Source organism: Carcharodon carcharias, chromosome 5 (assembly GCF_017639515.1).
Source record: "Carcharodon carcharias isolate sCarCar2 chromosome 5, sCarCar2.pri, whole genome shotgun sequence".
In the NCBI taxonomy this organism is placed as follows: Eukaryota; Metazoa; Chordata; class Chondrichthyes; order Lamniformes; family Lamnidae; genus Carcharodon; species Carcharodon carcharias.
The window spans coordinates 189,083,581-189,096,749 of record NC_054471.1 but is presented as its reverse complement, the minus strand read 5'-3'; positions in this window follow the sequence as shown (position 1 = coordinate 189,096,749).

Here is a 13,169-nt window from a genome sequence, read left to right as displayed (position 1 = left end):
TGGGTTTTTACAACAATCACCAATGGTTTCATAGCCATCATTTAATTCCAGATTTTTATTGAATTCAAATTTCACCATCTGCCATGGTGGGATTTGAACCCAGGTCCCCAGAGTATTACCTTGCATCTCTGGAATACCAGCCCAATGACAATTCCACTATGACACCTCCTCCCCAATTTAATGTGCATGCCATTATACCATGCTTGAAGTGTATCAAACATCATGATGTATTGTGCCACTCCATTGGGTTCCAGGGAGCAGACTGGAAGCTTTTTTTATTCTTTCATGGGATTTTAGTATCACTGGCTGCACCAGCACACATTGCCCTTCCTAATTGCCCTTGAGAAGGTGGTGGTGAGCCACATTCTTGGACAATGTTGTGTATGTACATTGAGTGCTGTTAAGGAGGGAGTTCCAGGATTTTCACCCAGCAGCAATGAAAAAATGGCAATATGTATTAAAAAATCACAGAATCACACGGTGCAGAAGAGGCCCTTCAACCCATCGAGTCTGCACCGACACGTGAGAAACACCTGACCTACCTACCTAATCCCATTTACCATTACTTGGCCCATAGCCTTGAATGTTATGACATGCCAAGTGCTCATCCAGGTGCTTTTTAAAGGATGTGAGGCAACCGCCTCCACCACCCTCCCAGGCAGTGCATTCCAGACCGTCACCATCTCTGGTTAAAAAGCTTTGCTTCACACCCCCTCTAAAATTCCTGCCCCTCACCTTGAACTTGTGTCCCCTTGTGACTGACCCTTCAACTAAGAGGAACAGCTGCTCCCTATCCAGCTTGTCCAAACACCTCATAATCTTATATATCTCGATCATGTCACCCCTCATCCTTCTCTGCTCCAATGAAAACAACCCAAGTATATCCAACCTCTCTTCATAACTTAAATGTTTCATCCCAGGCAACATCCTGGTGAATCTCCTCTGCACCCCCTCCAGTGCAATCACATCCTTCCTATAGTGTGGTACCAGAACTGCACACAGTACTCCAGCTGTGGCCTCACCAAGGTTTTATACAACTCCAACATGATCTTGCTGCTTTTGTAATCTATGCCTCGATTGATAAAGGCAAGTATCCCAAATGCCTTTTTCACCACCCCACTAACATGCCCCTCCGCCTTCAGAGATCTGTGGATACACACGCCAAGGTCACTTTGTCCCTCAGAACTTCCTTGTGTAATGCCGTTCACTGAATATTTCCTTGTAAAATTATTCCTTCCAAAGTGTATCACCTCACACTTTTCAGGGTTAAATTCTATCTGCCACTTATCTGCCCATTTGACCATCCCATCTATATCTGCCTGTAGCCCAAGACACTAAACCTCACTGTTAACCACCCTGCCAATCTTTGTGTCATTCGCAAACTTATTAATCCTACCCCCGACATAGTCATCTCTGTCATTTATAAAAATGTCAACAAATACAGATCCCTGTGAGACGCCACTGGACACCGGCTTCCAGTCACTAAAGCAGCCTTCTGTCATCACTCTCAGTCTCCTACAACTAAGCAAATTTTGAATCCACCTTATCAAATTACCCTGTATCCCATGTGAAATTGCCTTCTTTATAAGTCTCCCATGTGAGATCTTCTCAAAGGTTTTGCTGAAATCCATATAAACTAGGTCAACCACACTACCCTCATCTACACACCTGGTCACTTCCTTAAAAAATTCAATCAAAATTGTTAGGCATGACCTCCCTCTGACAAAGCCATGCTGACACTCCCTGATCAAACCTTGCCTCTCCAAGTGGAGATAGATTCTCTCCTTCAGATTTTCTCTAATAGTTTCCCTACCACTGATGCGAGACTCACTGGCCTGTAGTTCCCTGGCTTATCTCTAAAATCCTTAAGTAGCGGAACTACATTAGCTGTTCTCCAATCTTCTGGCACCTCCCCTGTGGCTAGAGAGGAATTAAAAATTTGAGTCAGAGCCCCTGCGATCTCCTCCCTTGCCTCCCTCAGCAGTCTGAGACACAAATCATCCGGACCTGGACATTTGTCCACTTTCAAGGCTGCCAACAACTCCAATACCCTGTCACTCCCTATATCAATTTGCTCAAGAACCTCGCAGTCCCTCTCCCCAAGCTCCATACCTTCATCCTCATTCTCTTGGGGGAAGACGGATGTGAAGTATTCATTCAACACTCTACCGATGTCCTCTGGCTCCACTCCAGATTGCCCTCTTGGTCCCTAATGGGCCCTACTCTTTCCCTGGTTATCCTCTTCCCAATGATATACTAATAGAATATCTTGGGATTTTCCCTGCTTTTACCAGCCAGAGCTTTCTCATATCCCCTCTTTGATCTCTGAATTGCTTTCTTAAGCTCCACCCTGCACTTTCTGTACTCCATTAATGCCTCTGCTGCTTTTCTCCTCTTGTACCTGCTAAAAGCCTCTCTTTTCCTTATACTCATTGTACTCATTATAATGTTTTAATAAGGAATCTGGTGCACTGGGCAACCTAGAGCAGCTTTGAGCCTGGACTGGTGGCTCCATGCTGCAGCATCTTGGTATGGATCATAACAGTGCAGCTCAGTTGGTACTAAATAACAGCACTGGTCGGGTAGGTGATGGGAGACCAAGCATACTGACGTTCTGTGAATTGACATCAAGTGCTTCTCTCATGGTGCCAAGACTACTCTCCTGCCCCAGCACTCCTACAGATTTACAGATGAGAACAGTGAGTGCAAAATGGTATGATGCTCCGGAGATACGTCCCTGTCAACAATAGCACCCAGAGCTAAGGTGGCAACAGTCTGTGATTCCAAAGTAGCAGAGTGAGATGTCAGTGGAGACTTCCCCTTGGGGGGGCCACTACTGTGTTCTTGATGGAGCTGAACACCAACAAAGAATGGTCGCCATACTCTGCACGAACGATGTAAGTTAGGGATGGATTCCTCCATGATCTGAACCATTGCTGACAGGCTGTATGGTTCACCTTGGGGCAGAATTTTACCCTTGGTGTGCGGGTGCGCGCCCAACACCCCGGCGCGTGAAATAAAGCGTGTTGACATTAGGCAAGCACCCCGACATCAACACGCACTCTCATGACATTTCACTAGGCTGGTGCGCAATGAAGACGGAGGTGCATTCGCTGTTAATTAAGTGGCCAGTTAAAGCCCTTGAGAGACCGATTGACTCCGAGTTTATGTAGCCCATGAGATTTTCAGGTCATCGCATGGGCAAAACGGGCAGGCGGGCAGGCCACAATTTACAAAACCTCATCCACAGGCAGGATAAGAGGGGTCAGTGGGCTTCACAAAGCAAATAGTGAGTAGTTTTGGATATCACTTGCTGCTGCTTGTTCCTGTGAAGCTTCATTTCGCTTCAGAGCTGCATTCAGAGCATCTAGAGGCTTCACTTCAGGACTCGGTGTTGTCTTCCAGGCCCCTTGAGGATTCACACCATGTGGGTCCTTCCAGGTATCAGACAGCTTTCCCTTACCCTGGCAATGGGGATTGTGGTCTCCGCTGGAGGCATCTCCTCTGAGGAGGAAGAGAGGGGCAGAAGGGAGAGGAGGCCAGGTGTCCCAATGCACCTTCCAGGGGAGGGACCTGTGGGAGGAGAGACGCGGGCACAAGGGGTGCAAGGCCAACAGGAAGTCCAAGGTGGAAGGGGCTGCAGAAGATGCCACTATCCAGCGGTCAGGGTTTACAGGCGGTGATGCAGCTACCTCAATATGTCTGAGGTACAGTGCCGACAGAGGCTCTGCCTCTCAAGGAAGACAGTGACCTCCATTTGTCAGAGGATTGGTCCTGAGTTCAGCTCCAACTGTGTGGGTGGACACCCCATGCCAGTGGCTCTGAAGTTCAGGGTGGCCTTAAATGTCCATACCTGTGGCTGTTTCCAGGTCTCAGTAGGGAATCCGTGTTGAGTCTCCCAATCAGCTGTCCACAGTTGTGTCAAGCTGGACACAGAAGCTCTGTTCAGGCATGAATTGACTTTCATTCATTACCGCATGGATAAGTTCAGCCAGACAGAGCGAGCCAGAGGCTTCGTGGCCATTGCTGGCTTCCCCCGTGTCTGGGGTGCTATAGACTGTACACATGTGGCCATCAAGGCGCCAGCAGGTGAGCCCGGTGCCTTCGTCAACAGGAAGAGCTTCCACTCCATGAACATGCAGATAGTGTGTGATCACAGGATGCTGATTCTACAAGTCTGTGCAAGGTACCCAGGCAGCTCCCATGACACCTACATCCTCAGTTACTCCCAGGTGCCGGGGCTCTTCAGTGCTCCAGCCCGGCTGGATGGATGGCTGCTGGGTGACAAGGTGGCTCATGATGCCTCTCCTCCATTCAAGAACAGAGGCTGAGCAGCAGTATGATAGGAGCCACGGCACCACGAGGGTGGTGAGAGAGAGAACCATCAGCCTTGTCAAGATGTGCTTCCGATGCCCGGACCATTCAGGGGACGCACTGCAATACCCTCCAGATGGTGTGTCACTGATCGTGGTTGCATGCTGCACCCTGAACAATCTGGCACTGGAAAGGGGGGGATGCAGTGGATGAAGAAGATCTTGACACAGCCGCACAGGCAACAGATGATGAGGCCAGCAGTGAGCCTAAAGATGAGCACGGTCAGGAGAACGTTGAGGGTTTAGACGCTGACCTGGGTAACCTCCAGGGAGGCAGGGACACCCGGGAAGCTTTGATCAAATACTCCTTCAGCTAGACTACCAAATAATAACCATCACTACACGCCAGGACTGCGGGCTCCATACTTGATCCCTGACAGGACAAGTTCCTTGGTCAACAACATACACTGTGTGCCAGTGCAATAAAGTTTAAGGAGTCACACGTCCATCATAACATCATGGCCTACCCTGCACTTACAGAGCAAATGAAGCATACAGAGGACAGTTACAAAAAAAATACATCTCATTTACTTCTGAGTGACAAACATAGCCGAAAATAACATTCACCGGTGTTTTACATCACATAATTTAAAAAAAACAGAAAAATGGGGGAAACAATTATCACCCATGATCTGTGTTGTCACCCGTATTGTGCTGAAGGTGCTTTAAGTTTTCACTTGCATGCGCTCTGTCTAGGTTCTCCCCCCTCGCTGGCACTGGCATTGGAGCCAGCCTGCTGACTCTGCTGAACTGTTGGCCATGATGACCTTGGCAGGCGACCTCTGGCCCATGGAGCCTGTGCTGGCCCTGCCTGGGAGGGAGCGGCCAGTGTCACGGCTGGCATCTCCCCAGTCACCGCAGCCTCATCAGCTGCCATGGTTACTGGCAGAGGGGCGGAGGAACTGCTGCCTTATCCGGAGTGCCCTGAGAGGGGCCCGCAGTGACGACAGGCAGCTCGTGCATCAACGCCAGGTCACAGTGGACCTCCCTGCTCACCGTAGATGGGCACCGAGCTGGGATACTGGGTGCCCAATCCACCTCCCACACTGACACTGACCAGCTGAGGTCATTGCCGCTGTGAGGGCTTGCAGGTCCGAGCGCAACCCCAAGAACCCCTGATTGAGTCCCTGGAGGAGCATCTCCATGAGAGTCACCACTCTCTCCATGGAGGAGGCATTGCGCTCGGACGTGAGGGTAAACACAATGCTTATCACAGACTCACAGAATCACACGGTGCAGAAGAAGCCCTTCGGCCCATTGAGTCTGCACCGACATGTGAGAAACACCCAACCTACCTACCTACCTAATCCCATTTACCAGCACTTGGCCCATAGCCTTGAATCTTATGACGTGCCAAGTGCTCATCCAGGTACTTTTTAAAGGATGTGAGGCAACCCGCCTCCACCCACCCTCCCAGGCAGCGCATTCCAGACCGTCACCACCCTCTGGGTAAAAAAGTTTTTCCTCCGCAAGGACTCCTCCACAACGGACACCATGGCATTCACACCCTTGCATATCTCCGCCAGATCCTCCCGCACACTCCGCTGGACTTCCAGCAGCTTCTGCCTCAGGGCCCGACTCCAGAGGCTCATCATCAGCCATTAACTGAGCATTGATCTGTTCCCCAGGCTTCATCCAACTAGCAGCCCCTTGTGCCCCCTGGGCACTCTCTGCCTCCGCCTGCACCTGAAGCGAGTGTGAAATGCTCTCGCCAATGTGCACTGGGATACTAGGCGCCGAGCTTATGCTCAAGAGGTGCTGGTATCTGCGCTGGTGCCTGCTAAACAGAGGGGCTGTGACGCTGGTGCGTGCTCAGCATGCTGGTCCTCAGGTGTCAGGGGTGGGCCTTCAGGCTTCTCAGAACGAGGGGCTGCTGCTGAACCTAAAAAGGAGAAGAAGGATATGTCATTAGTTTAACTCATTAGATTGCCAGTGTGCATCACTAGCGCCCTGCTGAGACAGAGATATGTATCATGGTGCCCTCTTCTTTCCATTATCAATGAGCGTTCCGGGTTCGAGACTCACATCAGTATACAAACTACACTGCAATGGTTGCAAAAAGCCACAGTCTCACCTCAGTGCACAGCACCCTTACCTCCCTCTGGCACCCCAACCTCACCGTGACTGCTTGACCGAGGTGCATGGCGCCTCTCCAGCTCCAGGGCCTCCTGCTCATATCGACTGAGGATGAGGGGGTGTGGGGCTCCCCCGCCAGTGTGCGACCTCTCTGCATTGTTATGTGATGTTTTCTCCTGAAAGAAGAGAGGAGCATTGATCAGTCCACTCTCTACCTGTAGCCCCATTGCAGCCTGGCCAATGCCACCTGAGGAACACCTCGCAGGGCTCAGCACATTCGTGACCCCGGAGCCACAAGGCACTGAGTCCAAGCAGCCAAGGCTCACCCCCCTTGGCCAGATCCTGCCTCATTGACATTTGCCACTTACACTCTAACACCTCTGAGGTCCATGGGGAGAATGGGCAGCTCTTAACTGCCCTGCCATGCCAACACGGTACTCAGCCTTCCCGATCGCAGGAGATCGTCGAAGCATTTCTGGCACTGGACCCATGTGCGGCTCACCACGTCATAGCTGCTGACCCTGGATGCCACCTCCTCCCATCCCTGGGGACAAGGGTTTCTCTCCTGGCTGCCACCTCCTTCAGGAGGGCAGAGAGGCAGTCATCCAAAAAACGCAGGGCCAACTGCCCCACCGGCCTGCTCTCTCACCTGCTGTGTCCACCAGCTACAGTATCCATGCTCAGGACTTCCGTGTCCTTCGTTGGCAGCCTCCCAGCGGCTGCCGAGACCACATTTGAATCGGCCGCCGGGTCGTCTCTGAGTTGCTGCTGATGAAAGGTCATTGACCTTAAACATGGGGGAATCTTAACACAACCACGATGAGTCGGAGGGAGTCAGCAGAGAGGAGTTAAATTGACAAGTATGTGAACCGGACTTCAACCAGCCATGAGCGTGTCTACTTCTGTTTTACTTGTGTTAGGGTCTTGGAGGATCCAAGTAGCCTTCCAATATCTCATGAAACCAGGCATTTAGAGAGAGCCAGGAGCGGCTGGATCAAGCAAGTACCAACCTTTTCAAAGCATTGCTTGTGTGCCAGGTGGTTCTCCCTGACCTCTCAAGCAAACCTTCTGTTGCGTGCAACCAACATCCACCCACCCCCTCCCTACACTTTACCCAAACCCATGATCTCTCCCAGGCCTCCCCCCCACTCCCCATCCCACCCCTCACCACTTCCCTCCTGATTGCCAGCCTGACTCAAGCCCCAACCTACATGATGCTTCCCAGGAGCACTTCCGATTGTCCTGGCTGCTGCCTTATGGCTGGATTCCCTCCTCAGCAATTAAGCCAGCCTCACAATTTGGCTGGTGGCTGGGCAGAAAATGGAGTAAACAGATGATAGAGGACATGCCATTGAATCCATCAGGATCTGCATTTTCCCAACTATTCCAGGTTCCTCCAGCTTGCAAACACATGCCTCCATTTCCTCCCTGCCTTCCTGTAAATATAGGATTGTGTAGCTCTGTTTCTCTCACAGAATGCATACCATAGATGAATAGTTACACCTAAAACTGATATCTGTATCAATTTGCTCTTCTGTCATTTGGAGGGCACACTATAAGTACAGGATAAGCTCCAGGGTAAAATAGAAGACAGTCAGAAAGTAGAAATAATATTTATTTAGGCTTCTTGATGTATGATAAGCATGCTTCTTACTCACCTGTCAATCAAATGGCAAATATGTAAAATGAATTTCTAACAAGTATTTGCCATGGGCAACCTTTGAGCTGAAAGGAAAATACAACTGTGGCAGGGACTCAAAGCAAATGTGACCCCAACAAAGAATATTGCAACAGATTATCAGCATTGTACCTTAACCATTTATTCACATTTAACGCAAAAAGTGTCTTAGAATAATGGAGGCATATATAAAGTATGCAGCATGCAGTACTTTTTTGCTGTTTGTTGCTTTTACTGTACAGCTGCGTACATGCCTTCACTGTACAGAGTGCCAAACTGCTGTCTCTGACACAACACACCTGTTGTTCAATGTATGACTCACTCAGTGCTACAGTGAGAGTATTTATATTCATCAAGACCTACATCTGCTAACTTTAGAGAACTGCCTCAGAGAATCCTGCCTTAGATTTGATGCTTCTCTGTCTGGCATTTAATGTTCCTTTCTCAGGACAGATGTTTGGATAGAATGGAAATTCAATTTCTCAGAACCATCACATTACAACAAAACTTGATCTGTTAGTTGCACAAGATTTATGTAGTGGCACATTCAACCTGTGAGTGTTATTGCTGTGACAATCTCGCTTATTTCACAACCTTTCCACGTAGTGAAATCATATGTTCAACAATAAAATCACAAAGCTTAGCATTGGTGTAAAGCAAAAAAACACTTCACATCAATGGCACGTTGCAAATATAATTGGAGCGTGTAGGCCAAAAGTGATTCCGATGTAAAGTGGAATGAGGTTTTCTCCTCCAGCATCAGGTCATTGCTTGTGCAAAGCTAGACTGTTTTGTACTGAAGTGACATAGTATCTTCAAAACAACACAGCAATGGTTTTACAGCACGTTATGTCCATTTTGTAGATACACATTCACAAACAAACAAATAAATAGCAGAAATTTTGGAGATGTACTGCCATTAACATTATCACAAAAATTGCAGTTGCTTATGGATTTCATCAACCAGGGGCCACAGTAATCTCAAAAATGTAAACTTAAGTCTTGATCATTTTACCTTAATGATTTACTTTTTGTTATGAGTTCAAAGAGTACAGTGCTTCTTGTACAATGTCTTTATTGGAAAGGAATGCAACATGGCTGCCACAGCCTGTGCCTCATGGCAGAGGTCACATAACTGTGACAAACCAGGCAGGACTTTTAATATATGATTGCATTTCAATCTCAAACACTTTTCAAGAATTTTGTACCCAAGATGCCAATGAGTAGAGTAGATAAACCCTTTTTGTGTAAAAAAAAAAGGGGGTATCAAAGGATCAGGTTCTGTGAACAAATTATAGGCCTGATTTTGCATTACTACACCAACCAGATCAACAGTGGGCGGGGCATTTGTAACCCCCTGCCCCAAAACATCACCAGGAAGCTCAAACAATTTTTGTGTTGGGACTCATCTTAATATCAATGGCAATGTGTCAGCATGATTTGGTTTTATACACAGGCAGCTTGTCCATTGGAAGAACAGGGTGTCTGGCAGAGCTCTGATGATTTAAAGGGGAGGTGCACTTTTTCATGGCTGAACATTGGAATGGAACATCTCCACATCAGAGATGAAGGGTTCCAGGTTCAGTAATGGTACTGGTAGTGCAAGTTACCAGGCGGTCCTTCTTCCATTCGATGGCCTTCTGGTGCCCAGATCTTTTGCATTGCAGTCATAGAGAAATACCAGTCAAGGGAGTCTCTATAGACCCAGTCTTAAAATTCACGATCCCAACTGAGCTTAGAAGCTCTGCCTCTATGAATTGTGCTGCACAAGCCTTTGGAATTTGGCATGCATTCTACCACAGAGGCAATAGTTCAATTGCCCTTGAATACCTGCCGTCCCACACAAAATCCTACTTCCCCACCAAGAAGGTTCTGTGAAAGCCTGCTGGAACTTACAGTGCTTGTAACAGACAAAATGAGAATTAACCGCCAGAAAAGTTACCCAGAACAATGAATGGAATGAAGCATTCTGCATTATTCCTTTGTTAAGAGCACCAGCATCACAAAATCCACTTCTCTATCCTCTACCTCAGTGCTTCTCAAAGTGTGGTCCACGGAGCACTGTGCTCCATGACAGTCCTTCAAGTGGACCACAGGCTGGTACAAACTGCAATTCACCAATGCACAATGCCACAGCCAAAGCCACATGAGAGAACAAGCCAGAACCATCTCCCCAGCTATCGCGTGCCGTCAAACACCAGGCCAGCTCCCGCGTGCATGGCATGAGGTCTCATAAATGCAAGCAACAACAATGTAGTTTTAGGTGGAAGACTAATGTTACTGTTAGAACATTCTACTCCGAGATTAAATGTTCAACATTTGGGGGGCTGAAAGGGAGTGGAATCGGCTGAACATGGAGCCTGACATGAGACTGAAACCCTCCAGCTTGAAACAGACATCGTCTCATTGGCATTTCCTCAAAAGCAGTGCCGTTCTTCCCATTATTTCAGATAAGATTTTTTGTGGCGGCAAATGAAAGCGTGTGGGGTAGGACAGGTAGCTGGTCCGTGGATCCTTTACCCCAGAGTGGTCCATGGATGAAAGGGGTTTGAGGACCATTACTTGAACTGAGTTGCAACTTGGGAAAGAAACAAAACAGCAAAACAGAGAAAGCAGAAAAAGTTATGTTGCATTAAACAAAACCAGCTATTAAAGTTCATAACATTCTTCCAGTAAGTTAAGTTAATTTTATTCCAACAAGTTAATGCATAAAATATTAAAGATGTCTTTTTATTTCTTCTATTGGAAACCTTATGTCCCACAACCATTTTAATCAAACTTCTGAATAGGGCCTTGGTTATGGAAAAATAAATAAACACATTTCAAACCATGGCAGAAGAGTTCACAAGAAGCACTGCTAGGTTATTGTAAACATCTTCATAGTAAGTGGGACCACCAGCTGGTGAGAAGTTTTTATAGCTGGTCTGAACAGTCACCGGTTGGTTGTATCAATACCATGTTTCCAATGGAAGGCAGGCACCCGAATCTTAATGCGGCGATACAGCCTTGTTGAGCTTATGTTGTCTTTTTCTTCGCAACCTTCCTCTCAACTAATTCCTTCTGCTACAAACTTAAGTCAATATCAATTAAAAACACGGTTAAACTGGGCAGCTAATTGATATCCTTTCTGACACAAAGACAGATCAACCAGCACCTGAAAGTTAATACATGAAAGCAACTGTAAAAAACCTGTTGTTTTGAGAATCGAGTACAAAGTCATTGTAACAATTCAAATTCCAAATCAGGTCTTTCGTTGGAGGACATAGAGAATGGGAAGATTTCAAAGCATCATCATTTCCATGATAGAAGCGAATAGTTTGATGGTGGGGTTTTAGGGTGTTCAATACATAGGAACAATATTTGTCATTCAGCCCATCGAGCCTTCTTCACCATTCAATTAGATCATGACTGATCCTCTACCTCAATGCCAGTTTCCTACACTATCCCCATGCTCCTTGATGTCATTAGTACCCAGAAATCTAACGATTCCAGTCTTGAACATGCTTAATGATTGAGCTTCCACAGCCCTCTGGTGTCGAGAATTCCAAAGATTCAGCACACTGCGAGTGAAGAAATCCTTCATTTTAGTGTTAGATGACCTGCCCCTTATTCTGAGACTGTGCCCCAAGGTTCCAGAGTCACCAGCCAGGGGAAACATCCTATCCACATCTACTCTGTCACGCTCTGTAAGAATTTTGTAAGTTTCAATGCAATCACATCTCATTCTTCAAAACCCTAGAGAATAAAGGAATAATTTCCAGAATCTGTCCTCATACGACAATCCCGCCATCCCAGGGATCAGTTTGGTGAACCTCTGTGCACTCCCTCTATGGCAAATATATTCTTCCTTAAATAAGGAGACAAAAACCATCCACAATATTCCAGGTGAGGTCTCACCAAGGCTCCAATTGCAGCTAGACATCTTTACTCCTGTACTCAAATTAACTGCTCTTGCATACAGGTCAAGTATCCTTATCCAAAAATCAGAAAACCGAAGACATCCAAAAACTGCACATTTTTGAAGCTCATCGACATTTAGTGCAGTAAGTTTGTGACCCAAGCCAACACAAACCTCGCTTCCTAAATCTGAACTTTAGCGTGGGAAGCCTAGCTGTTTGCCTGCACTGTTTACCTTTCTATTTTTGTCTGCACTGTTTACCTTGTGAACCCTCTCTTCAAGCAGAATCACAGGTGACACTATGGACGGAAACGTATTACAGGTACCTTGTACATCTTACCTTTCTTGCCATTTTATTTACTTTAGGTTATAGTTAACTTAAGCGTTAGCCGTTGTAATGTAAGTAGGCCTAGGTCTATATGCAGTATCCGAAAAACAAAATTATCTGAAATCCCAAACGTAATCGGCCCCAAGGCTTTTGGATAAAAGATACATGATCTGTACTAGATTTTAGTAACTCATGAACAAAGATACCCAGGTCCTCTCACCATTTAAGAAATGCCTTTCTGTTTTTTTGCTAAAACAGATAACTTCACACTTAATCACATTATATCCCATCTTAGCTTGTGCACTCAGCCTGTCCGAGTCCCCTTGAAGCCTCCTTGCATCTTCCTCACAACTTACATTCCCACCTAGTTTTATGTCATCAGCAAATTTAGAAATATTACACTTGGTCCTCATATCCAAATCATTGTTATAGATCGTGATAAGCTGTGGCCCAGCACTGACCCTTGCAATATCCCACCAGTAACAGCCTGCCATCCTGAGAATGGCCCATTTATTCCTACTCCCTGTTTTGTGTCAGTTAATTAATTCTCAATCTGTAACGACGGCCAGGATCTTTCAGTCGGCATGCAGGAGTGGGGCCGACATGTCGGTGCATAAAAAGGTGCGCGATGACATCAGGCGTGCATCTCAGTGTCACTGCGCTGTCTGACGACGTTTCTTTGCCGGGCGCACACCAGAGTCAGCTGCGCACCCACCGATAATTGATACATTACAGGAACATTTGTCCCTTCAAATCTTTCCCTGTTCACATACCTATAGAATCTTTTACAGTCCGCCCTTATGTTTCTCGCTAGCG